This window comes from Rhea pennata, chromosome 14 (genome assembly GCF_028389875.1).
Source record: "Rhea pennata isolate bPtePen1 chromosome 14, bPtePen1.pri, whole genome shotgun sequence".
In the NCBI taxonomy this organism is placed as follows: domain Eukaryota; kingdom Metazoa; phylum Chordata; class Aves; order Rheiformes; family Rheidae; genus Rhea; species Rhea pennata.
Genome location: NC_084676.1, coordinates 11,661,153 through 11,687,686, shown reverse-complemented (window position 1 = coordinate 11,687,686; position 26,534 = coordinate 11,661,153). Strand labels below are relative to the sequence as shown.

The 26,534-nt window shown below is 40.2% G+C and overlaps 1 protein-coding gene across 6 annotated transcripts in view; it reads right to left on the bottom strand.

The window, feature by feature from the left end:
* SGCD (sarcoglycan delta) overlaps window positions 1-26,534 on the bottom strand; it is a 359,895-nt gene that overhangs the window by 269,967 nt on the left and 63,394 nt on the right. The window contains exon 1 of one of the 6 annotated variants that reach the window (XM_062587002.1): window positions 5,886-5,933. The exons of the other annotated variants lie outside the window; for them this stretch is intronic. The gene's annotated coding sequence lies outside the window, so the exon portion shown is untranslated. Of the gene's footprint in view, window positions 1-5,885; window positions 5,934-26,534 lie in introns of those variants that run through there. 6 annotated transcript variants of the gene reach the window in all.

The following is a 26,534-nucleotide window of genomic DNA, read 5'->3' as shown; positions in this document are numbered from 1 at the left end:
CAGGCTGACTCTCTGAAAGGCAGTTTTTACAGTCCAAATTGCTAGGTAGCTTGTACCAAGGTACTCATTTGTTACAGTTTCCTCATTCTGTGATTCTTGATAAATGTGAAAGAAAGTAGTAATTCGGCATTGTTCCACTGCTTATGAAAGCCATGCAGGAAAAAAAAAAACAAAAATAATATAGGCCAGTTCATTTGAAGTGCAAATGACTTATGCATGCAATACAAAACGCAACAAGTGCCTTTCAAGCTGTCTCATTTATGATAACACAAAAGTTGCTGATGGAATGAGAATTCCCAGGTAGCTATCAGAGAATTTTGCATATCATTTGTACTTCATACTGCATTAGCAACTCTCACATCATGTCTACAGCTTGAAAAAAACAATACAATGAATTACATCCCTCCAAGTTTTTATTCTGCCTTCACTGAGTAATCTCATCACTCATCTCAAATGATTTTTCATTCAGTGAAAAATGTTTTGTTCTTTTCTAAAGGAAGAGGAAACCTAACACTTCCCCTGAATTACCCCAGTTTACTAAGATGCATAGTCAGACATCAACAGAAGAAACATCTGGTAATCTTCAAAGTATGCAACCTGCACCAAAGTATTATATATCAGACTACTAAGCAAAATAGAGAAAACCAAAGCTAAGCTGCCATCTTACCCTTGATCTGTACAAGCTAAAGAAGAAGAAACAACCAGTGCCCCAAAGGTGAGACAGACACACTTATATAAATATATTTTAAGAGCAGAAGGTGACATCGGTGAGAAAAACACCCTTTCAGAAGGTTCCCCTACCTTTTACATCAAATCCTCTTACAGTGCAGCTTGCAGGAAGAGCTAACCTGCATGGCCAGAGCTTGTGTCACGCGACCTAAAGCAACCATGACCTTGAGTATTGGAAGGATAACATTTTCTTTGGATGAACTGTTCTCAGGTGGGATTTTTCTCCACTACACTAAAAGAACTCATTGCTCCTTCCTACAAAAATAAATAGTTTGTGGTTCTTTTTCTTCTCCCAAATACGTATTACCCGTGTAACATATTTATTTTATCCAAGGGGGGCATAGCTCATGTGAAAGGGAAAAGCAAAAAACAAAGGAGAAAATATTTAATCTCCTGGTTCCTGAAATACTTGGGGATCTGTTTTGCTGCTCTTAATCCAGCTGTGAAAGACTGTGCTCAGGGAAGAAAAAAAAAAAAAAAAAAAAAAAAAAAAAAAAAAAAAAAAAAGAGCCATCCACCTCCCTAATCTACTCTCAGAAGAGGGTACCAGTCTGCATGCAGACACTTGGCATAAAGAGTTAAACTGAAACTCAGCACTGGTGCAGTGAAATCCTCCGATGAATGAGGTCTTGCTAGAGGAACATCTAGGAAAGCAGATTCCCCCTTGGAAGCCCAGGGAACTTAATATGCCAGCTCCTTCCCATGCAATTCAAAAACTAAATTGTAACAGGGTGGGACTTCAGTCCATTAACGTGCTGGAGAATAGATCGTGTTAACTACAGCCCAGCACACCTACTCCTGCTGCAAGTCCAGCACGCTTGCTTGAATTCCTGACAAAAGCCAATGAAAAAGACAAAAGTTTCATAAATATTTGCTTTTACTTTGTCACTCTGGCTAGAGCTGCATTAACACTTTATAGACTTGACATCACAGTTGGCAGCTTCCGTGGGTGAGGAATAGCTGTCACAAGAAAGTAAAGCAGACCTCATTTTCTCCCAGCATTTGTAAGCAGTGCATTGTAAATCTGCCTTTTTATTTTCTACTACCTCCAACCCTAGGCTCTGGTTTTTCTCCAGCACAAAACACCACTTTACCCAGGTTAAGACACTTACCCTGCAGCCTAACAGCTGCTCTAAATGCTTCCCTGCTGCAAAGTGTGCTCCTGGCGCCTGGCTGCAAGCAGGCGCACACGGCATCTCCCTAACGCGGCAGGGAGAACTTGGAGCTCTGCTCTCACTTCTGCATCGGTTTGCCTCCAACACCATGCAGAAATCAAGGCTACACTAAGCTAGGGAGCCTGTAGGTATAGTATTACTATAACACCACAATGTTACTAAAACAACAGTTCTTTACCCATTATTTCACTAGTTTATTCCCTAGTTTACCCCACAGCAACTTAATCCAACAGTATCCTCACAATCTGGAGAGATTTATAGCTGCATGGGGTACCAGCTCATCAAGTGCTAACCCTGGCAGAGGCTTTGTGGGCATCGTGACAGGCAACAGGCACAACACATTGCCGGCACATCTGAATCCTGATGTGACATTGCTGCTCTGGTGCTGCCCTGAGCAAAGAACACTAAAAGCAGGCCTGAATGGCAGGGACAGTGCTTTGCAATTTGTAATTTTGCATCATTAGGCTCACAGACCCTCATTAGGCTGTCCAGTCTACACCCTTCATGTCTCCTCTCCTCTATTAGTATCAGCAGCACTTCATCAGATTCCTGAAATAGTCCTCACTAGCTCTTTGACTTTTTTAAAAATAGAATTTGCACAAAAATATTTAACTTTTTAATGCCCTTCAGAAATACGTTCTCTAAACTACATAGTGCATTAAATTTTCAGGGAACCTTGTGAAAACTTTTTTATCTTCTGACATCTCATGTCAAGTGACAGAAGGAAGGGATTTGGCAAAAGTACTTATGCAAGGTTTGTGAGTGAAAATTTGCGTTCAAAAGAATATACTCCAAAAATCGCTCCTTTTGTTTTCCTTCTTAAAGATTGCCATGAAATTGAAATTTCCAAGATACCTGAGGACCTGTGTGCTACCTCCAATCAAGTGGGCAGAACATCAGAGGCCTGACACATAAATTAGTTTGAAGTAAATGTTGAAAAATCACATTTCAAACCAGAAGAGGAAAAGGGGGGTAGGAATGGGGGGGTGGGGGGGGGAATCACATACAAACCTTTCTAATCCAAAAAAAGCCACAAGCAAGAAGTCTGCATACAAAAAATGAAACAAGCAAGAAAACTAATCCTAATTGCTAATAGAATACAGGCAAAGAAAGATCGATCAAGCAGATTTAATTGCCTTTCTACGAATGACAGTTTGAAGAAAGTAAACAAATCTCTATCACTGAGGAATTTTAAGAACATGTTAGACAACCATCTGTCACAGCTAACCCAGGAAGAGCAGGTCCTGCCTTCAGGCAAGGGGATGGACAACCTGACTTCTTGCTATCCCTTCCAGCCTTATTTTTTTCTGTGAAATCTGTGACATTTGGAGGCATATGTGTAGAGCCTCATCTTTCGCAAATCTTTGGACTAGTAACAAGTATGAAAATTCAGCTGTATTTAACTGGGTCATATATACAGTAAACTACATAGTATTTCAAAGAGTTCATCACCTTCAGATCAAAGGGTCAACTAAGCATCCTCCACAGATGCAACAAGAATATGTAATAGATAAGCAAATAAAATGAGGAAATCCACGCTACAGCAAAAGTTCCCCTCAAAATGCATTTGCCTGGGATTTTCAGGGGATGAAGTACTAATGTATCATCAAGCACCAAACTACAGTTTGCCTGCCAGCAGCAGGAAGCCTATCCAAAACCAGCAGCAAGAGTTGCCCATCGCCTTGGATCAGGGCATCTTCTTCCAGTGCCCACACCAGTCTAGCACAGCTCAGGGTACACTAGAAGCTATTCAAATCCTAGTGGATCACGTTTGAAACATGCAATAAAATGCATTGTCTTATATTATCTTACAGGAACCGGCATTAACAAATCAGAACCCAAACCACCAGGGAGCAAGAAAGTGAGCCTAATTTGAAATAATCACACACAAATATATTATAAAAAAGTTCAGCAAACCACACTGTTACATTAGTGTGCCTTTTGGAAACTCGAAAATTCCCATTCTCATTCAGTGTTTTCCATTGATATTCTTCTGAAAGTTTGACCGACCTGGACAATTGTTCGCTACAGCTGCACTAGTTGAAAAGGGATTATTACAGGATACTAATGAAGCTTGATCCAGCCATAAGAGGTGGTGGTTTCTATTTCTGCATTTCACTGTGCAGTGTCCAGTCTACACCCTTCGTGTCTCCTCTCCTCTATTAGTATCAGCAGCACTTCGTCAGATTCCTGAAATAGTCCTCACTAGCTCTTTGATTTTTTAAAAAATAGAATTTGCACAAAAATATTTAACTTTTTAATGCCCTTCAGCATTAGTAGTACAATATATTTTTGGATCAGCAGTAGGGAAAGGAAGGTTAATTTTCAACAGTCCAGGATGCTTATTAGCATCCCTCTTTTGTTGGGACTATGCTGCTTCCCAACCAGGTGGAGGGAATTCATACACATTAAGCTCCTGGGCAAACTAGTACATAAGAGGAAAAGGCTACTTTGCAAGGTAGGGGTGAACAGGATGGAGAGAATGGAGCAAAGACAGAGGTACACACACAACTGCTATCAGGAATTTAACCTTGCACACCAGTTTTAAATTCTGGCTTAAATCAATTTTCTATGCTGACAGTTACTGTTAAATATTTCCTGAAGGATCTTTTTAAACTTCATCCCTTGAAAACACAGGAAGTTCTGGGTTGCACAACTACCTAGCTTATTCCAGCACATTGAAACAAAGAAAAACGTCTATTTCCAGTAGCATTATTTGATATATTTGAGCTGTGTCAAAGTTAAATATTAATGACCATACCGCTTTGAGTAGTCTAAAAACCTAGAGGGGATTGTTTTGCACATTCAAAATAAAAGTAAACTTAAGAAAAAGCATGCCATGAGGAAATAGCTTTCTTTTTCTATTCACTGCATACGAATTCGGACAAAGACGACACACTTCAGTAGGATAAGAACAATTTTCCACCATTATGGAAACCTTAAACAATCACTGACTGCTTATACCATCATCTCTTCGGCTCCTACTAAATTGCAGTTATTTGTTCAAAACAAAAGATAAGGCCCATGATATAATAGAGCAATTTAAGCAGTGAAGAATACAACACCTGTAATTCAATTTCATGGCAGCTGGTTTCACAACATGTTTCTGTAACACTGTTATGATATAGGAAACTTCTCTCAGTGTTGCAGTTCTTCCTTAAGTAAGCCAGGCTCTCTAGAGAGAAGTGGGCTTTAAGTAGACAAATACTATAAGCAATAAGCAATTTGTGTCTCCATGCCAGTCCTTTCAGCTGTATCTCCAGTTAGTTGCCATTCTTACGGGGGCTTATATTTTAGCTTGTATTTCATATGGAGAGGCTTTTGTCAGAAATGGTAACAATAAATGTGACCCAAAATTTCTAACCCTGAGCTAGTTTCCAAACTGAGGAACACACAAAAGCTTTCCTCCCCATTCATCTTCACTACAACAGTCACCATATACAAAAAAAAGCTATAAATCCCAGACATATGATGGCTTCCCAAAAAGCCAAGAAAGGAGCAGAGGAAAAAAGGGAAATATCAGTAACAACAGCCAATGAAGAAAGTACAGAAAAATATTCTCTCAAGAGAAGAAATCTCGTATCAGCTCAAAACCGTGCAGCTGAACTGCATCCAACCGTGAATCTTTCTGATCCTACACAGTAAGTAATGAGGCCACTTGCTGCCTTGGTGGAGAGCTCTTTAGAGAACAAATTCATGGGGCTATGGAAACCAAGGTGTGAATACAGCAGTGCTGATGTTCTCATTTATTCAGAACTGAGCAAAGACTGCCCTTCTCTACCCACTTGGGGAGTAATAAGCACCATACAGCACTGAGATCATTTTAGTACTGATAAAAAACATTTAATATAAATAAGAAGTCACAACACATTGTAGAGGAAAAAAGCCTCAGGGCTTGGACTTAGCATGAACAAGTAGGGGAACCATGTGCTTCACCCTAGGGTTCAAAGCTTGTTCAATGCAGTAGGCATCAACTCTTACCCAAGGCTGGCTCCACGGTATGTGCAACTGAAGACAGGGTGCAAGGTTTTATCTCCATACATCTCAGAATCTGCTAACCACAAAAATAGGAAGTCAGAAAGACTTTGTATTGCCAATCCTTCTTCTGGACTCAGTGCAGAAAGACAGCCATGTCTAGTGCACATTTCATTATATCCTAAGGTAAAAGTCCAAGCGAAATGGGATGAATTACAGTTGGAGGTGCCTTTCCACTTCTAACAGCTACAGGGGGAATATAAAAACCTGACTAGGCAGCTTTCATTAAGATGAATTCTCCTTTTTTTTTTTCCTGAAAACATTTCAGTGAATCTAAGCTTGCCTTGGATCTCTCCACATCTGAAATCTGCATGTATACGCAGGGATCCTACAAGATCCCATCATGATACACACTGCCTATGGTCGATTGGGACTGAAATACCATGCAAAAGAAACAGTGTTCAACCACATATGGCATAATAAAGGTTTAATTTCAAGTATAACTTCTAAATATTGATGTAATAAAAGTCCTATAATTCCTGATGTTGTTTTTGGCAAGTAAATCTGTCTTGTAAACACACTGATTTAAAGAAAGTCACCATGCAGCCCATCATTATTGAGCACAGAGATATCTGCATACCAAAACACTAGACTGGAAGAAGTCATTCCTGACTCTGGTAGAGAAAAGGGAGCAAAGCCACAGCTTCAGCAACTGATGCAGCGTAACACAAAATATAGCATTTACTATTTCACCTTTTAAGGACTCTCAATCATTCAGCTGGTTGTAATGTTAGTTTACTGCCCAGTCTGATGCTGATTAAAAATTCTTATCCCAATAGTGCCCCCCTCATCAAGCTCATACGGCATATTTGTGTTTTCCAGTGTCAATAGTTAACTGCATTCTCCCATCTTGTTCAGGTCAGGTCTTCCCCCATTAGAAGAAGGGATAAATGCTGTTATCTTACTTTTACACCAGCTGATTCAGATGAAAGGACAGGTTTGCAGGGGGAGGAACTCATGCACCCCAAAATTCTTTGTTTTTTTAAAAGGACCACTCAGGGTTTGGTCCTTCTGTTGTCACACTGGCTTCTGTTGCCAGCATGAGATAAAATTCCCTCTAGAGCCCAGCTGAGCTCTGCCCACCTCCTTCTGCCAGGGCTGGCAGAGTGCATATCTCACAGTTAATTCAGTTCCATCAGTTCAGTACAACTGCTGCCTTTGCTGACGGCGACACAGGCAAATTGTGCTCCCATCAAAGACACTAAGAGATGAGTGGGAGCTCCCCATTCTCCTGCTAAACAACTGTGGATTTCAAATCATGAACTTGAATAGTTATTGTTTGCTTAAAGCAAGTATCACCCCAGTTTATAAACTGCAGAGGAGATTACTCATCCCACAAATGCAGATCTTAGTGCTATCACTGTCCTTGACTAAATCGTAACAAATTGCTTTTTAAGAGGTGAAAGCAAAACAACGCAGTCTACTGAGATGGGTAATATCAGGGCAGAGATTGTTTTAGCCTGTGAGTTTGCACAGGATCTACCTCAGCAGGCCTCCAGCCTGTCTGCATAAAGTCAGCACTTCTCTGACTACAACAATAACTGATAAAATGGACCAAAAAAAAAAAAAATAGTAGGAAAGTCTTAGCACATCCATTTTACAGATGGGGAATTGGGGACCAGGGAAGTCAGAACATCTGCCCAGGGCTTTCCTGTAAGTGCATGGTGGATGTCCGCCTTGAGATCTGCTGTACCTGGCTCACAAGGATATCTTCCTTCTCCAAAGTAATTTCCCATTTCTATTTTCTTATATACTATGAAAAATGACTTGAAAATCAACTCTAAATTTTCACACTGAAAGAAGTCTCAGGCAACATCTGTTTTGGGTTCCAGTTCTGGTAATTTCCTCCACTCACTGCCAAAGTTCACAGAATAGAGAATTGTATATCCACTCACTTGTTAACTTTTGCAAAACACTTTACTATTTTGAACCACATGTGGCAAGAGAAAATGTGCCATGATTCAGGCAGGGTCCATATTACGTATTCAAATTCATTAGCTCTATCAGCCTTCTCAGTCTCTTATGTTTGATTAAGTCTCATCTCCAAAAAACTGATTAAATCTAGTCAGCCTTTTTAAATTATTATTCCTCATTGGTCCAATAGTGCTAAATATATCTGAGACAGCAATCTAGTTTTAAATAAACATTCAGCAAGGTAGTAATCTCTGATAAGATTCACCAGAAGCAGCAAGAGCAATGCAAGTCACGTACATTAATATTTGCACCAGCAACACATGGGCCACACAGGAGACCCACGAACAGCACAAGCCAAGCACTAGAACAACATGGGAGTGTTTCAACAAATTCTGTTCTGGACTCCCAGATGTCTGTAAGACAAGGCCTAAAGGCTGAAGAAGGCCTAAAGAAAGAAGGCACACCAGATATATAGCCATTAGTGACAAGATACAAAGTCTACCATTTAGGGGCTACTGCTCTAGCAGCAACCAAAATTTACTATATGTACATATCAGTTTAAGATGGATTACTTGTGACTGTGCCTCTCTGGGGGAAAAATATATATATACATATAAATATATACATATAAATATATATGTAGCAGTTTTTTAAATTTATTTCTTCAAAAAGCATGCAAGAAACAAGTTGTCTTGTTACCACAAAAAAAATTATTCCCTCCACAATACCTAGCATGGCAGTGGAAGGAAGCTCACTCCACCACTGCTGACAATGCAGTTTATGGATAAGAGAGTGACAGTTTGACCTTACTTAAGGACCTCAGACCCTGAATTTTACACTGGTTTCCAGCTTTCCACTGGTCAAATTAAGAGTGACTTCCCAGCAAAGCAAGCTACCAATACAAAGAGCGCTCTTTTCCAAAGGTAGACCCAAACTCCACTTTTCTCGTTTGACCTATTTCTAATACAAATATGCAGAAAAGTATGCTCAAAGATTCCCCCCCCACCACCTCCACCACAAAGTTAATGTTCCTCAGCAGCTGGAGAGTCTTTTGAAAAAATTATTAGCAGGTCACAGGAGATTGCTCTGTACTGCTCAGCTGAGCTTTCTGTCTTCCAAAGGTAAACAGCCTTTTCAGCCTTAGCAGTAACACGACGCAGGCAATCACCAGTCATGTTGGATTGCCATCAAAGCACTGACGTTTAGTAAATTAAAAGCCCTATGCCATCAGCCATGCTAAGGGCCTGTTTCAAACCTGGGGATGTTCCATTACATTTTTCAAAGAAGCTTCATCTTTTCAACCTGGAAAGTTGCAAGCAATTGCATTCAGCAAGTAAATAACAGAAAACTCATGCATGCTGGAGAATAAGAATGAGAAGCCTAGAAAGCATCAAATGAAAACAAGGATCTAGTGATGATAATAGAGAGAAACTCAAAACAGACATACAGGATAACCCGTTGTGCTCAGAAACGCTGCAATCCAGAACAGCACTTAACTCATTTATAAATAAGACTTATATTGCCTACCACATGTAATTCCGGGGGCTGCAGCAGCAGTAGGAACTTTTTCACCCTGAAAAACAGGTTTCTGTACAGGAGTCTGGATGGCCAAATTCTGTGCAAGCAGTAGTGTTTCATCTTACGCCCAGTCTTTCCTATGAAGACAGAGGGCATAGCCAAGTTCTGAGGTTGGAAAGTCTGTCTCAAATTTGGAGATAAACACCAGAACTATATCCAAAATTGGATATAGTGCTTGCAAAACTCCCCAACCTAACATGCTTGAGGCTCCAAAGGTTTGGAGTTCAAGACTTAAGGATGCTCTAGGGTCCCAGCCCAGGGATCGGAAAGCCACCAGTTCACACCACTTACGACAGACCTCTCATACATGGAAACATTCAGGCAACACAGCAATGTCAGAACATCTGCAAAGTATGAATTTCTCTTTCACGCTGGAAATGCCTGAAGAAAAGCAAATTTGCTTACAGAACACTAACAGGCATGTTTAAAACATACTTCTCTTAAAATTGAGTCTTCTGCTGCAAAAGCTTCAGAGATCAATTTTCACAGTCTAGCAAACTAATAAAGATACAAAAGACTCTCTCAGCCTTTATTAGAGATCTTCTGGATAAGTTTAATTATTTACTCAAGGACTGACAAGCTCAGCACGTTCCAACACTCCATGGGGTTAGACTTTTTGCCTGAACACCAGCAATGATTTTTTTTTTTTTTTTTGGTCAGGACAAGCACCACAGCACTCTACTCAAGCATCACAGTCCACCTCCAGAAACATGCAGTTTGGATTTAATCCAAATTTAACCAATTTAACTATTCCACATGACAAAGGCATAAGAGGTGATTCCTTTCCTTGAGTAAATCTGTTGATCCAATTTATTGTACTGGTTTTCCTGTGAATGGCACACAAACCAAACACTTTGCATCGTAGCTAAGCTGAGCCTTGAATGACAACCGGACAGCCAAACGTTATTTCTGCTACCCTTTATAGAAGAAAAAAGCGCAGCTACAAGATCATAAGAACTTTCCTAAATAAAGCGTAGTGATTGTTTCTGGCAAGACGACTTAAAAATAAGCAATAAATAAAAAAACCACCCACCCCACTGTTTGCCCTCTTTGGCACACCTGACATACAGTAATAGGAGCCATATGAAATGTCAAAGGCAAATAGATCCATGATCTTCAAATTTCAGTGTGACATTACAAGTTTCAGTCAAACCAGGCACAAACAAGCCAATCGCGTCCTCTCCACCATCTCCTGCCGTCAAGGCGCTTACGGCAACGCGTCTTGACCGGTCCACGACAGGTAAGTGCAAACCCCAGGCTTGAGTTCTTCGTTATAGATGTGCTGCTTAGTTTATTAGCCTGTAATTTGTTTATTCTCCTTTTCTAAACTGCAACTCAAAAGGGACTGTCAAGACAGAAAATCCAATTTAAATAGATTCCCTAAATACACTTATCCGAGCGCAGGTCCAGCGGTTATTTGCGGATGGCAGCTGGCACCTGCGGCGTTCAGCGAGGCACTTGCCGCCGCTGATGGAGGAGGACAGCTGGCCGGGCTGGCACAACGTGTCCCCTTTGACTGATAAAGTGCTCCAAGTGTCACAGGCTGTCAGGAACGGTCTGCGCTTCCCCCGAGCGAGAGCGCAGAGCAAAGCGCCCGTGCGAGGCCGGGCTGCGCGGAGCGCGGCGTCCCCCCGCGTGCACCCTCTTCCTTCCCAAAGGGTCCCAGGGCCCTTTTAACGGGAAAGGGGCGTAGGACACGGCAGCGCAAAACTACCGAGAGCACCACTGTCTTTTGCATTAAAAAAATCAGCCATTTTTATGGATAAACGAGTCATAAAACATTTTCTTCAAGCTATTTAATTCATCAGCTAGCTGGACAGCAAATATGCTAGGATGTTAATTTAACAGAATTATTCCCCTCTCAATAAGGTAAATGTTAGATGAAGATCATTAGGCAGCCTGGCAACCTTGTCATCTTCCTTCTGCCAGAGGAGCCCACAACGCAGAGTAGCTGCTAAAGAGGCTCCAGCAATCTGAGGAGCTAGTCTCCTATGAGCAGAGACTTCTGCTTTCATGTTTCCTGCATTTTCAGAGCCAGTTTGGGTTTGTATTTTAACCTACAATTTATTTTTTTTAAAATCTCTTAGAATACTGAAGCTATGATTTTAGAAGTCAGGCATCCACCTGAAAATCCCTCAAAATATTGGCAGCCTTATGCCTAAACGCTAAATGTATGTCACATCACAGCCAGGAACCCTATTTTTGGTCATATAAACTCCACAGCACATCATCAAGTAAAATAACTATCACAAAATCTGTTACTGGTTTTCCCCCCAGGAAATACAATTACTTATAAGTCAGTCTTGACCTTACAAATAAACTAAGAGAGGCAGGATGGAGTTTAAGAAATGGGCTAGAGTTTCAGCAGTCATGTGTGACTGAAAGGCACATTCCTCCTTGAAAAACCAATGAGATCCTACAACTACTTCAGATGTTCACTTTGAAAATTTCGCCATCTGAAAAAATGACACATGGCAAACAAAAGCCTAAGGAGAACAGACACTCCAAAATAAGGCACCTCGAGCCTCTTGTTACCAGGCATGGACTCTGAAAATTAGCTAAATTAAAAAATAGAAAAAGAAAAAAAAAGTCATCCACGTTGTTTTTAATAAAAGAACCATCTGAACAGCTGTATTTTGTTTTTTCCAGAAACTACTAAACAAAGCTGAATTGTTAATGAAGTTGTGATAATATCATAGTGTAATGTTGGCACTTTGCTTGCCTTAGTAACAGGAAGGCTATAGTTTTTGACACCACCACCACCACCCCCCCGCCAGACTCCCAAGTAGAAAGGATGGTACTTCAACTGAGTTGGGATTTCATTTCTTATGTCTCAGTTCCTTATTTCTAGATGTTCCCTTTTTAAAATTTACTAAATTCCTAGGGCAGGGATTGCCATTTACTGGACATTTATACAGCACCTAGCACAGCAGCACCTGCAGTACAAATACAAAATAACAGCTTAGTCTCATAAACCATTTTCCTTATATCTAGCAAATTGCTATCCACCTATCTATAGTGACCACAAGAAAATACTCAAAAATTACTAGGAACTCCAGTCCGTCTACTGAAGAGAGAAAATACATGCACACGCACACATACACATACATACACACACACATACATATATACGTGTGTATATGTTTAGGATATCCAGTTAGTGTGTGGGGAAGGGGTCAAAGGATAGGCATAAAGTTACTCAGTTTTCTTGCCTTTTTCTTTTTTGTAGTTATTCAATCTACACAGGTTCTCAGCTCCCTGTCATCAGTGTCAAAGTGCTTTCTAAATGCGCATAAAATAACATGACTAACATCTGGATTGCTATTCATCTATATTCTTCCTCGACATTAAGAATTCTTCTATCTAATGTTACAGAACTGAAGCCAATATAGTTCCCTTGTGTTTACTTATCTTCATGAAGAAGCTATTGAAGCTTCTCAACACTCTCATCCCTCTGGGTCCCAAACAGGCTGACATGCATCTCTTGCCTTTCTATTCCATTTTCATTCAATTGGGCCTGCATTATGTTGTTATTGTTTCACTTCTGAGCCCATGACTGTTCAAAGCCTGCTTCTTCCATGTGGATAGCACTTTTTTAGAAAAGATAATAAAATTTATTCAGCAGCTCTTAAAAGTCTCCTCACATAGAACAGCATGTGGGGAAAATAGTCTTTCAAAGCTTTGAAGCTATATTCCAAAACATCTGTTCATGTTTCAAGGAGTTTATAGCCCAGTTCCCAGAGCTCATATGAATAGGTTGAAGACTCTTTCAGAGCTCCAATATAGCTGTTTTCAAACATCTCCCATCAAACACACAGGCTTGTGTTTAAACACAAAATGTAATACTTCTTCCACTCTGCATGTTTCCATGGCTTTGTGTTTAGTTCTTCTAGTCATTTTCCCCAAAGAACCTATAATGAATTTTCAGTAACAGACATTTGGATTTCTTCAGTATTAAAGATTTTAGTTCAGAAGTTGATGACCAATTTGCATATCAGACAACAAATCAGAAGTATGTAACTGGAAATATTAGTCATCAATATAATCACTCTAATATTCCTGATTAACCACTAGTTGTAAAGATGGAAACTTCATAAGGCATACAAGAATATTCCAGATATTCAAAACCATGTAAGAAGAGCTGGATTTGAACAACTCCACAAGGTTCATCAAATACTGGACAGTGACCAGTACTGAATGACTTGAGACAAATATAACATGAATAGACATGACAAATATAACACACCAAGAATACAGTGATAACTTCCCAGAACAGTATCCATTGGGGGCCCTAGGAGTTCCTGAGACAGTGCAGATTCTCTGTGTTTACAAGCCATCAATGGATTTTCCCAAATCCATGTTCTGAATTCATGTAAACTTTCAACAATCAGATTATCCTCTACAAAGGGTTCCACAAACAGGTACTGTGTGAAGAATAACCTCCTTTTGCTTATTTTGAAGGTCAACAGTTGGTTTTACATGATGCTTCCCGATTCTTTTATTGTAAAAGACAATAAACAATTATTCCCTAAGGCTTTTTCATGTCACTCATGATTAGCAGACCTTAACCATAATCTCTCTACCTAGTCTTTTTTTCGAACCTCTTTTCCACGTTCTAAGTTGTTCAGCCATTCTATCCTTTTCTTTAAACTTGAAGATATTATCATTTGCCTGGCAAACAGCAGCATGTGTCATGGGCTTGAAATTTGACTTCTCATTGATCAGAAGAAATAAATATGCAGCTACAGTGTATCTCTAGCATGACTTGCTTATTTAACATGATAAATTCTTGAATGGGGATGGTAAAAAAAAAAAAAAAAAAAAAAAAAAAAAAGTACTTAAATTCTTCTGATCACACCAAAATGCCAAAAATCCAATTCACGGGGGAACTCTGCCTCAAGGACTGAGCAGTCAAACATTTTAAGGCAGACAACAAGCTCCTTTCCTGCCTGCCACAGTTTCCATAAAACAATTCAATCACAAAGTTAACAATAAAATGTACCTTAAGTACTGAACAGTACTTGTACTCCGAGAGAAGCAATTCTTGGCAATATGGCACCACGCTTGCAGCAATACTCATGCCAAAGCCCAGAGCAGAGGTAGACCTCAGGTGGACCAGGGAGCTTCTCGGAGATCTTCAAGAACGAGAGCCTGAGTATTAGCCTCTGTTTGTAGGCAGAGATGTGTCTGCCTTTTGTCGTGCAACTGTATACATACCCGCCACACAGCAAGATGTCTGAGTTTGGACCACAGAGTAAGTTTGCACCTGCTCATATGACAGAAGAGGACCTGAAAAATATGATGAGAGGGAGCAGCGTGCAGACCTTGTACAGTAGTCTCTCTGAATGCTACAAACAACATCTCATACCAGCATATCCAGTATTTTTCACAGTAGCCCCATGCAGTTTAATACTACATGAGAAGTCTATTCCTAGTTCTCTCTCTTTCCCCAAGGAATCTCTATGACGTAAAATAAACATAACCTTCACACTGCTAAGTTTGACATTTCAACAGCCATGGCTTCACCAAAACAGAAAGCTGACGACACTCTTTACAAAGGCAATGAAATAGTAGTTAAATTAAAATAGGATCTCAATTTAGCAGTCCTCTGAAGTTTCCCTCAGCGTTTTTTTTAGAGCATTAGCAATCAGTGAGAAGAATTTCTCATATGGGTAATTTGTTTTATCTCTGGAAGGAATGGAAAGGACTAAGAGATCATTGCTGGTCTGACCATAGGAAGCAACGGAAGACAGAGAAGTGATTTAACTTCTGCTTACAGATATGCCAGATGAGTAAATACTCAGGAGGCAAAGCCTATTTACACTGAAAGACAGCGCTGGCATAAAAACAAGTGGGTGCAAACCAGCTGTGAGTAAATATATGCTAGAAATCAGAAGATGAAGTTCTATGCCAGTTTTCCAGTGGGAGTAGTGGGGGCAAAAAGTGTTAGTAGTTCTAAAATGGAGTTTGATCATTTAATGAAAGGGATTATATGACATGATTGCTTATGATAGGAGGAAAATGGACTCAGTGACCCAGGAGGTCCTCCCCCAAATATATATTCTCCTGGCAAGGGGTCTGCCTGCACAATGAGTAGAAAGAACAGGTAACAGTAGACTCTGTGTGAAATTCTGGTCTGCTGAAGAAAATGAGTTTTGCCCAGGACTGCAGGAGAGCCGTATTTTCACTCCATGTGCACTAGCACATGGACACTTACCGTCTGCTACAGCTTTATGACAGCCACCAAAGTACTCTTTTCCACTCCTACAAAGATGACAGATTCAGCCCAGATGAAAAATACAGAAACACAAAACAAACCGAGTTGCTTTAGGGTCACCAATTCTTTCACAGTCAGGAAGAACTCCCTTCAAAATCTTGTTTCCTACCAAAAGTAGGAGAAAAAGACAGTGGTCTACAGCACTGATTTCAAGAAATACAGTTTTGCCACTCAGACCCCTGCCCCTTTAAACTTTACCAACTCTCCTTAAGCCAAGTGTTATGCAGCTCATCAAGGATGTTTCATACTGAATTTCTCCTGAGGAAAATCTAGGATTCTTTGGAAATAAGACAAGAACGATTATCCAAAATGTTCTCTTCAACAAACCATATGCGATGCACATATCCTGCAATGCCCCAAATCTCATATAAAAGCGTTTGTTGTATGTACTTATGGCCTCCTAGAATAAACGTCAGCTATGGTCAAGAACACTTACTCATCCATGTCTGACAAGGCAGGTCTCAACTCAAGTTTCCAAGGACTTACAGCAGTCTTCATCCAGAGATGCTATCAGATACTGTAACATATCTTACTCTCCCATTTATTTGAACCCATTTCTCTCATCCGCAACAAGCTAGCTTGGATTAGACATCAGAGATTAAGACCAGAACAACCCTTTAGATCATTTAATTTCATCATGTTACATGAGCCAGTTTTCCACTGATACACCTGTATTAAGCCTATAGTTTCAGTCCAACTAAAAATCTTCTAGAATGGAGGATGAACCAAAGACATCAAAAGAAAGAAGATACACCGTCTGGTTTGATACTATGTCATATCACATTCCAAATTCTAATTCAAATTAGCCTAGCCTTCATTTCCAGTTGTTATTTATTCATATGCCTTTCTCTACTAAATTAAAGGCCTGTTATCTGTCACTGTAATATGCAGAGAAGAGCAAAGCCCACTTTTGCAATGAAGCCTGACAAAGAAAGGTAACTTTCCTTCGTCCAACTAGAGCAGATTCCAAGACTGGTGTAAAATCATTATGCTTTTAATTCAGTTACCCTGATTTACACCAGCAGGAAATATGACCCCCATACTCTCAGGGCAACTTACAATAAGTGCTAAGAAAAATATCATTTCTAAGAATATTTATTAATGAAATGAAAACTACAACATGTCCATGTCTAGCACTTCTCTCTTGTTCCTTTTTCTCACCTTTCCAGTCTACATTCATAGTAATGAAACAAACACTGATTCTCTCATTTATGCTCTCTACAAAATTTCAGCTCTTCTCCACTGCAGCTGACTACAGCTGTGGTTCTACCCGAACGATGACAGTGAACACAATGAAGATAAAATGACTATAAAGCAATTCAAGAAATTACAGGAATACTCTTTTGCCTTTTTTTAAAGCTACAAAACTAGTCTCATCCCTTTGCTTAATCTCCAACCATCACAACTTGCAAACTGTATTCTCTTAAAAGCAAAACGAGTTTTCTGCCTGCTGCCTATATAGACCATTTCTGCTCTAAAGAGGAAAGATTCATACAGTCATCACTGTTTCCAGTACTCCTCACATCACTGTTTTCTATTCAGAAAACTCCTCCCATGCACACAGCTCTCTGGGCTGTGCTAGTGGGATGGCTTCACACATAAATCTGCTCCTTCTCTATACAATCATGCCCTGTCCCTTGGAGATTTGGAAGTTGTTTTGTTTGTTTGTTAAAAATAAATAAATAAATAGAAAAAAAAAAGAGAGGAAATCAGGAAGGTTATTTAAATTGCATGGCACAAAGAACAGTCTCTCTCTCTCTCTCTTTTTTTTTTTTTTTTTTTTTTTTTTTTTTTTTTAAACTAGTCTTCCTTCTCAGATGCTCAGCTGAGTTTGGAGAAAAGCTGTAAATTTTTGTCTTTTAAGATACCGACTTCCTATGAAGGTGCAAGATTTAACTAACTGCAGATGAACCCCCACATACTTACACAGAAAAAAGGGAGAACACAGGCAAGTTTTATTTTGAGGTGCTTAGGAAAAAATAAGAGCCATAATACAACTTTGAAAGATGAACAGTGGCCTGAAAAGAGCCATCCTAGCAGCACAGAGACCAGAAACATTGGGACAATTCAGCTCCCTGAGTGGCCCATACCTGCTTTGCTCCCAGAAGAAATAACTTAAATTGATACTGTTTTTTCCGAAGGGCCTCAAATGAGAATAAACCAAGACTGAGCACACCAAACTGTGACACTCTTGTGGCAATCACCTCCAATTCTTATATTTTGTCTTCCATTTGAATTCAAGCACAGTTTGCCTTGTGGCAAACATGGGTATGTGGCAGGAGATTTGGAAAAGAGAAAAGTGGTAAAGAGTAAGTTTCAGTTATTCAGAAAAAAATAACCCTGACCCCAAAAATGGGTAATATTCAACACTGTGTTGGATACTTTACAACCATGATTTCTTGTAACTGAATTTCTTTTTTATTTATAACATTCTGGATTACTTCAGAAAGATTTGGGGAGGGGGGAGGCGCTGCATACTGCCCTCCCTATTTCTGCTTCCTACACAAACCTATTTCTGCTTCCAAGCCCTGTCGAAAACGTTCCACCCCAGAGGTAACTCCCGCTAGGGAAGTTCACATCACACACACACACACCGAGCTCCAAAATCACCAAAGTGGAACATCATGCAAAATGCAAAGAAAGGCTGCAGGTATGCTTTCACATCAGCCAGATCTTTAACCTGATCCCAAATAATATTCTGCTGCTCTGAACCCTCACTGCAGCAGACTGGCACTCTCGCTTCTCTGTGCAGAAGTCAAGAGTTTCTACGTGGTTTCATTCAAGAGCCTGGCAGACAACAGTAACAAAAGATGTGTGTTGTATGCACAAACGGATGCTGTTAAAATGTTGGTATACAGCCAGAAAAGTGGTATCATTATCATTAAAAAATACTGCATAATCTTGATTTCTTACAACTGAATTTCTTTTTTATTTGTAACATTCTGTATTATTTCAGAAAGATTTTTTTCCTAATTAACAAGCACGACAGATATGTGGCATAGCTGTCAGCAATAGGTCAAACCCAGATTTTATGACCCCAGTTTCTTTCTGTCCTTTTTTCCTTCTTAGAAGTCCCATACATTTTAACAGGAAGTAAAGAAATCAAAGGCACATATGGCTACACAGTGCAGCTACCTGGAGTAATTTACACAGCCTGTCCAAAAGTATAGCAGGGAAATGGTATAAATAAGAGAAAGATCAAATTTTCCATCCTAACATTTCCTTTACCAAAAGCGTCAAGCCCATCTTCAAATATTTCAAACACTCTAGCGAGGTAGAAATTGCATTTTCATTCCTGTAGTCCAGCCAAGGTCCACCTTAGAAAAAAAGAGATGTGAAGATTAAGAAATCCCCTTTAATTTACCCTGTACGGTGTCTGCTTGCTTTTTTGTATTTCTTTCAGCTTGGAAAATATGAACAAAGCGAGGTCACTTTTCAGTGGTGTAGGACCTTTTGGCCTTCAGCAAGTAGCTGCAGACAGTGATTGCAGAAACATTTTGAAACAAGCATTAATAACGGAGGAAGTGAGAACAGCAGGCTTCACCAAACTGCACCGCGCCAGCCCAGGTTGGATGCCTGCACGCACGATGGTTGGAGGCGAGCGTGAGAGTTTTCACGCTGCATGTGGGAATTCAACATGGGACAGGGAGGTTAGGTACTGCAGTGCAGCAAACATCAGTGTATTAACACTGCCCGCTGCAACAGGAACGAACAATTGCCAAGTGTCTTTTTCAAGCTGTGTGGAAGCTTTCTGATACTCCATGGGCGCACAAGCTGACCTGCTTGCATTTCAATGGCAGTTTTGTGCTGACTGTAAGTCACACACAAGAGTTAAGACTATGAGGAACTGCACTAGAGTTGTTCTACAAAGGCAGCCAACAGAGAGGCATTCTTTTGTTAATATAGTTGTTACATGAAAAAGATGTCAAAAGCTAGCTTTTATGCCAGCTGAAACTTCATCTTGGGGAAAAGGCTCTTTGAAAGTTGCAATCACTCTGGCTGCGTTGAAATCAAGCTTTTAGACAAGAAGGGTTATTTCAGTTTCTTTCTCTCCTTCACACAAAGCCAAACTATTTGCTTGCTAAAATACAAGGATTCCACCCGTCCATCGGCCAGAAGATGCTCAGCAACCCTACTGCCTGCCATCCTCACAAACGCACCGAGCAGAACGCTCAGCTTCCGTCCAAAGCTCCATCCCAAAATAACTTCCCTGGCAGATTCACAGCACGAGTTCCCTGTTCAACACCCAGTGCCCCATTTCCTTCCCAAACACTCCCCTTCTACAACCTCAGTACCCCGTAAGGTTGCTGCCTCAAACATCAGTCCCCTAGGAGACCAATCTTACACAGAGAGCTTTTAATTCCAAGCTCACCTAAAATGTTTGATAATGAAAAAATATCTATGACAGGATTATTTTATACCTAAGCAAATGCCTGGGAAGACACAGTCAGACTACCGCAAGCGTAACTTACCTTTAAGCCGGTGTGACAATCAGAAGTAACAGCTCAATCAGAATCCCGTGTGGTTCCTCCATTAATAAGACACTTTGCCTACAGCAGACATGGAAAATTGCATCTAGGTTTGTATGGCATTTCATATTAGCTGTGGGAGCAATACCAAAGGTCAGAGCAAGAGCACTGAGTCTGCCTAAAGTTTCACCCATAGTACCAGAAGATAGAGCCTGGAAGTTAGTCCAGAAGAGATGTCTTGAGATACTGGAGCAGATTTTCTAAGCAAGGTGAGGCATCTACACCTATAAACCTACCTCACATATCACTCACAGCTATTTGAACTCAGCTTCTTTTTCCTCCCCATTCAATTATATTTCTCTCCCACAGATGAGATTGCAGGGAGTGCTCTGTGCCAGCCAGACACGAGTAGACTGAGGTGAGTGGGGAGAGATTAATTGAAAACTGAGTAAGAGGAGACTGATCATGATAGCAAGAAGCAGCTCTGGAGGCAAAACAGAAAAGAGAAACCATGCCCATGAAGCAAATATAGGGAGTTGGATGGCAAATGTCTCATCTAAAATCACTGAGGCTTGGAATTGCAGAGATTTCCTCGTGAAGGAAGAGAGAGACTTAAAAAAAAAAACAACAACAACAACAACAACAACAAAAAAAAAAACTTATACCAGTCTTTCTTCCTGAGAGATTGGTTCCTTTCCCCTGCAGTGTCTGACTTGTTAATTTTAAAAGAAGTTTCTCTGGGCTTCATTTCTTGTCCATAAAATGAGGGTAATGATGTGATGCCTAGCTCATGGGGTCTTCATCCAAAGAGTATACTACCGTTGTGACAAACTAAAGATCATTCATTTAAGCATGGAAGATAGAAAATAGCAAGGCTGTCACAGCAAGACTACACTTTCAAGAAGCAGTTCTGATGTTAGGATCTTCAGAAGAAATTAAGTCTTTTGATACTGAGAAGGGAACACTACTTTCTTTTCTCTTCTTCTGACTAAGGAAGTGAAATGACTTCAGATCTGTGTCAAGAGAATGATTCTCACGTGTTAGGGAAAAAAACACTTAGATACCATTAATGGACAACATTTCCATCCTAATTTCTCAAGTATCTTGTTTTCCAGCATAGGGCATAGGCTACGTCAGCTGTGTCAGGTCATGTACCAGGAGATAGGCCACGGTGTTAGGTCACCGTGAGCAGAAACGGCAGCCCTGCAGGGACTTTTTTGCACAGCCAGCCAGCAGGCTCTGAATCCAGGCAGAAGCCGCCAGGCAGGTTATTTACATTCAGAGACTGGTCCACTGCGCTTCCTGCCCCCTGCAGATATTCTGCCTCCTCTCACTCGCCAAAGGTGTGCAGTGAATCCAGCCCAGACAGAACCAGCCATGCTCCTGCTCTCTCTGCAGAGAAAGATTTCATCTACGTGGACTGCAAGGCAATGCCGCTTTCTGCGGCCCCAAGGCGGACGGCAACCTTGCACTCCTCTTCCCTCGTGATGAACTGCAGCAGCAGAATCGTGGCTTGCACCTGAATCGCCTTCTCAGTTGCTAACCCTAACCTTAGCTGTCTTCCATGAACATTATGAATTGTTCCCATCCAGGTTTTGCTGAGTTTGGTTTCTCATATTGATAGATGTTGATAAAATACTGTGGTAATATCAGTTACTTTCCAAGACTGCAGAGGCACGTGAACTTAAAGATTTAGGGGAAAAGGCCTACTGCAAATGCATATTGACACTGGAATCAATTTTGTCAGCAATTGGTACCTTAAACCGGTGAGATTCAACTTAAAACCAGTATCCTCCACAAAACCAAAAGCAGAATCAGGATATGCTCTAAGACACAATATGATAATCCAGGAACTCTACTCAGATGACAGCATTACTTAAGAGAAACCAGGTAAAAGTACAAGGAGGAGTCCCTCAAAGCTGCAGAAGGATTTTACAGAATGTATATAGGTGAAAATACGAGAATATAGGAAAAAAGTTCCTCTTACCAGACAATTTAATAGAAAGCCAAAATTTTAATTCCCTGAATGCTTTGCCAGCATGCAAGACAGAGCCTCAGTTCAGCTTTGCAAGGCAAAGTGTCCACAGCTCAAAACCCACAAAGCTGAGCTCGCAGTTGCGGGAAGCCAAGAGGGACCAACATCTGACATGAGACATGCGGGCCGCTGTTCATTTACCATGCAAACCCACTAGTCAGACATGCAACTATTCCAGAAATCATGAGCTTTAATAGGACTGTTGCTAATTAAAACAACTACATAGTCAAGCTGATAAGGCAGGATCATCGCTGCAGCAGCGAGAGAAATCTCAAGAGGGATTTTCTTCCAGTACGTCTGAGGATAACAACAACTCTCTACGATTTACAACCAGCAGCTTTTGCAACTTTTTTTTTTTTTTTCTAAGTACTGAAGAGCTCACAGTGAGAAAGTCACAGCTCAGCAAAATTAGTATTGATACAGGACGAGCTTGAATCCTGCCCTGACCACCTCAAAGCAGCAGAAAACCAATTCCCAAACACGTGCTTACTTCACAACAGGGCATATGGACGAAGACATGGTAGTACTGGGTAAAAAATTAGGATTTCTCCCACCTGCTACCTGCTGATGTTGTAAAGGAATGTGCTCATGTCCCACACCAGAAAGCCCACACAAATTCATTTTTTAACAGAGGGGTGCTTATAAAAGGACAGTTGGTGACAGAACGATAGTATTAGAAATAAAGTCTCCTAGTTATTTACTGCTTCTGCTAATTAGCTTCTCCGAGCAAAGAAAAGAAAAAACAACTTCATCATGGATATTACATGCCTAATAAATAAGAGCATGCAACGCCCAATGCCTTTCTCAGTACTTCCACACTGTTCCTCCAGTTTAACACAGCAGCATCCTCACACACCATTTGAACCAACTCACAGGAGTCTTTACAGGAGATAATTCTCCTCTTTTTAAAAGGGAAGTGAATTAAACTCTAAACTCTAATCATGTTAATAGCCCTGCCTGACACTACAGATCACTGGAGTAGCATTTTGTATGTGCCCATAAATTACTGATACTGTATCTGTTTGCAAAAGATTCCTTCTCTTTAAGCACCTACTTAACAGATTTGCACCCACTCTTCTTTTTAAACACACTGGCTCACAGTGTCAGCTCTCCTAGCGCTCTAGGCACCGATTTCAAGTTTCATAATCAATTATATTATTTTGCTTCTCGGTAGTAACTTGATTACAGCTTTGGGGATGTGACAGGCATTTGTGAACATTTCTGTCTGTCTTCATCTGAAATTGCTGATCTTCTTTCATTCCCTCCTTCCCACAAAACCTGTGCAAAATTGATAAAATAACATCAATAAATCAAGGCACTGGCATTTTCCCTGAAGTGACTATATTTCAGGTTTCTTCACTGAAACATAAACAAGGACATAGTTCATCTAGCTCAACAGCCGACCAAAACAAGTATAAAATGACGATGATGTTTTGTGGCATTTATTGCCAGTTTCATTAATATGACTGACCGCTTTTCCTGTACAAGGTGTTTCCTCTAGATCACCCGATCTTTGCAATAACCACCACATTCCTAACATGTCGTAACAACTTACTACTCAGCAATTGCTATGACTGAGCCCGTATCATCAAAAACAAAACAGTAATCTTCAAGGGAAAAAAAAAATGATTTAATTCACATTTGAGTCTCACAAGCTGAGAAGCCTTGCTGGCCACCCTGCACATCACACCGCTGCTGAAAGGGAGTGCGTGCTGTAAACTGTTCATAACCAGCATCAGACAAATAAGTTCAAACAAAGCTTGCCGCTCTCCTCCCAGAGACTGCAGAAGTCTTAACGACAGCAAAAGCAGCAGGTAAGACATGCACTAATCAAGTTTTAATACAGGCCATAGGAACATGTGTACCCATTCCTGAACCTAGCTGACCACACATTTTTTAAGGATACTTTAATCCACCTACATCTCCACAAACATCTAGACAGATAGTAAGGGAAATACAGCTGATCACATTCACTTAGTTTGCTTTCAGGGCATATCTTTTTTCCTAGGATAAGTCATTAATTTCTCTCTTCTTCAAACCCGCATTAATACAAAATGTTCCCAAGGAAGGCCCCGGGATCGTACAAGCATTCTGTTATCAAATATTGAGTGAATTTTCTTCTTTGATTCTCCCTTCATCTGTCATTTTTGGAAAGATAAAATACCCCATACATTAACAAACTTTCAGGCCTTGGAAGCTTAGAGCAGGTGAACTATAATTCTGAAGAAAGGTTTCTTTGAAACGGATAATTCACTATATTGTTTCTCCCAATTGCCAATGGATCTGGTTTTATCTGGACAATTTCAAAGTGCTATTGTACCATCTTTTCTTTTTTCTTTTTTTAAGTACCTTATTCAACATATTCAAAACTAACTTGTGATTTCCAGTTGCATAAAGCGTTCCTCTTCCCCTTGAGACAGCTAAGGGTAGTCCATTTTAGACAGTGTGCAGTCACATCGCTTGATCAGCTAATTTCAGTAGGACAACCCCATTGAGGTATTTCATAAAAATTGTATCTGCAAATATGATGGAATATACTAATTCACAACAGCATGACAAAAAAAGAGGCTATATTTGAGGCAAAAATCACGTAAAACAGAATAATTGAAGAATTTTCAACCTTAAGTCAATTTTTGATTTGAGAGAAAAACACCTGTCCAGCAGTCATATTTAACTTTCATCAATGATTTATCACATGGATTTATGTGGAAGAGCTGTTAATCTCAGAAGGTTCAAAAAAGGTGAAGAAGCCGAATGCAGACGAACCAAAAATTTCTTTGGAAAGAGAGAAAAAAAAAATCTTAGAAAGGAGAATTCTTGCTTGTTCATTGAATAAATTCTCCCTAATATCCATATTTCTGTCACAAATTAGCTGCAATTTTCTTCTCCTCTGAGATGAAACCTCTGCTCATAGACAAGTTCACAATCACTGTGAATTACTGATTCCCTTAATTTATTTTCTTTCTGGTGCATTATTGTAACACAAATTGCTTTTAACTAAGTTAGAAGAAACAACTTGTTTTACGATACCAAAGCTGCAACAGTCTGTATTAATCTAGCAGGTTTCATGTATTGAGCTATTAAAGACATTCATAAGCTCAACATTAAAATTCATTTTATAATTAAAATTAGTATTCCCAAATTTAAGTTACATAAGTGAAGGTTACAGGCTGATTTTGCTTCCAGACAGGTATTCATCACTGAGAAGCAGCAGCAGATTTGACCTGTGTTACAAAGCTCTGTGAAGGCTATCTGCAGAGGATGAAATGGGGCAGAAAAGAAGAGTGACTTCACATTTTGCTATTCTCCAGTACCATCTACTTATAGATGGCTCCTTTTAAACTGAAAAGGCTTTATCACTTTTAGTAAGGCCCAAGAGTGAGAAATAGGGAGAGGAAAAAAGGGGGGGGGGGGGCAAAGAAAACAGTAGTGGAAAACAGATTGCAAAAAGTTAAATTTCCACATTTCTATTTCCCACTGTTACAGTCTGTGAAAAAAAGAACAATTCAATATTTCAAAGTGAGCAGATAACCGTCCACAGAGTTCTCATGGGTAACATTACTTAATCGGCAGTTTTATATCCTGAGGGAAAGGAGAGAGCAGAGAAACAACTTTTGCATAAACACAGGATTTAAAAGCCTGTGAAAGTTTCAGGAAAATGCCAAATTTCAGGCACTTATGTCATACAATCACAGTGAGTTTAGGGACCAGGCAACCAGCTTTGCTAAATAAACAAGGTCTTGAAAAGTCTCAGGCTAACAATTTAATGCATTATTAGCAAAATCTGCATTCCACTGGCAGAGCCATAAAGCCCAGCTAGAGATAACACACGATGCTCTAATTGCACAGGCTCTTCGGAGCTGATCTACAAAAGCAGGAGCATTGACTGGCAGATGCGATAAAAGTTTCTGTCTGGTTTTGGGGGGAACAAGTCATTGATTTGTATCTGGAAACTACTCAGAACTGTTCCAAGAGTCATGTAGAATAAATGGCCTTTTGCTCAGCTGCCAACGGACCAGCCTGAAAGCTCAATGAGGAGACTTCAGACAGAAACAAAAATCTCTGCATTTTTCCCTGCTGCATGTTGCAACAATAATTCCCCTCTTCTAATGCAGAGGAGCTTGGTGCCAGAGAACTACAGCGAATTTGGAAGCACAGAGGCCCACAGCTCCTGTCTTGCTTTCAAATTCTTCTTTCACTTTTGTAGACTAACTTCAAAGCAAAACCCAGACTCCAGCACCACGTCTAGGACCCTGGTAACCACGCTGCGGTCACACGGCACGATCCTGGACACCTGCATCACTCAACAGCTTCAGCTTCTG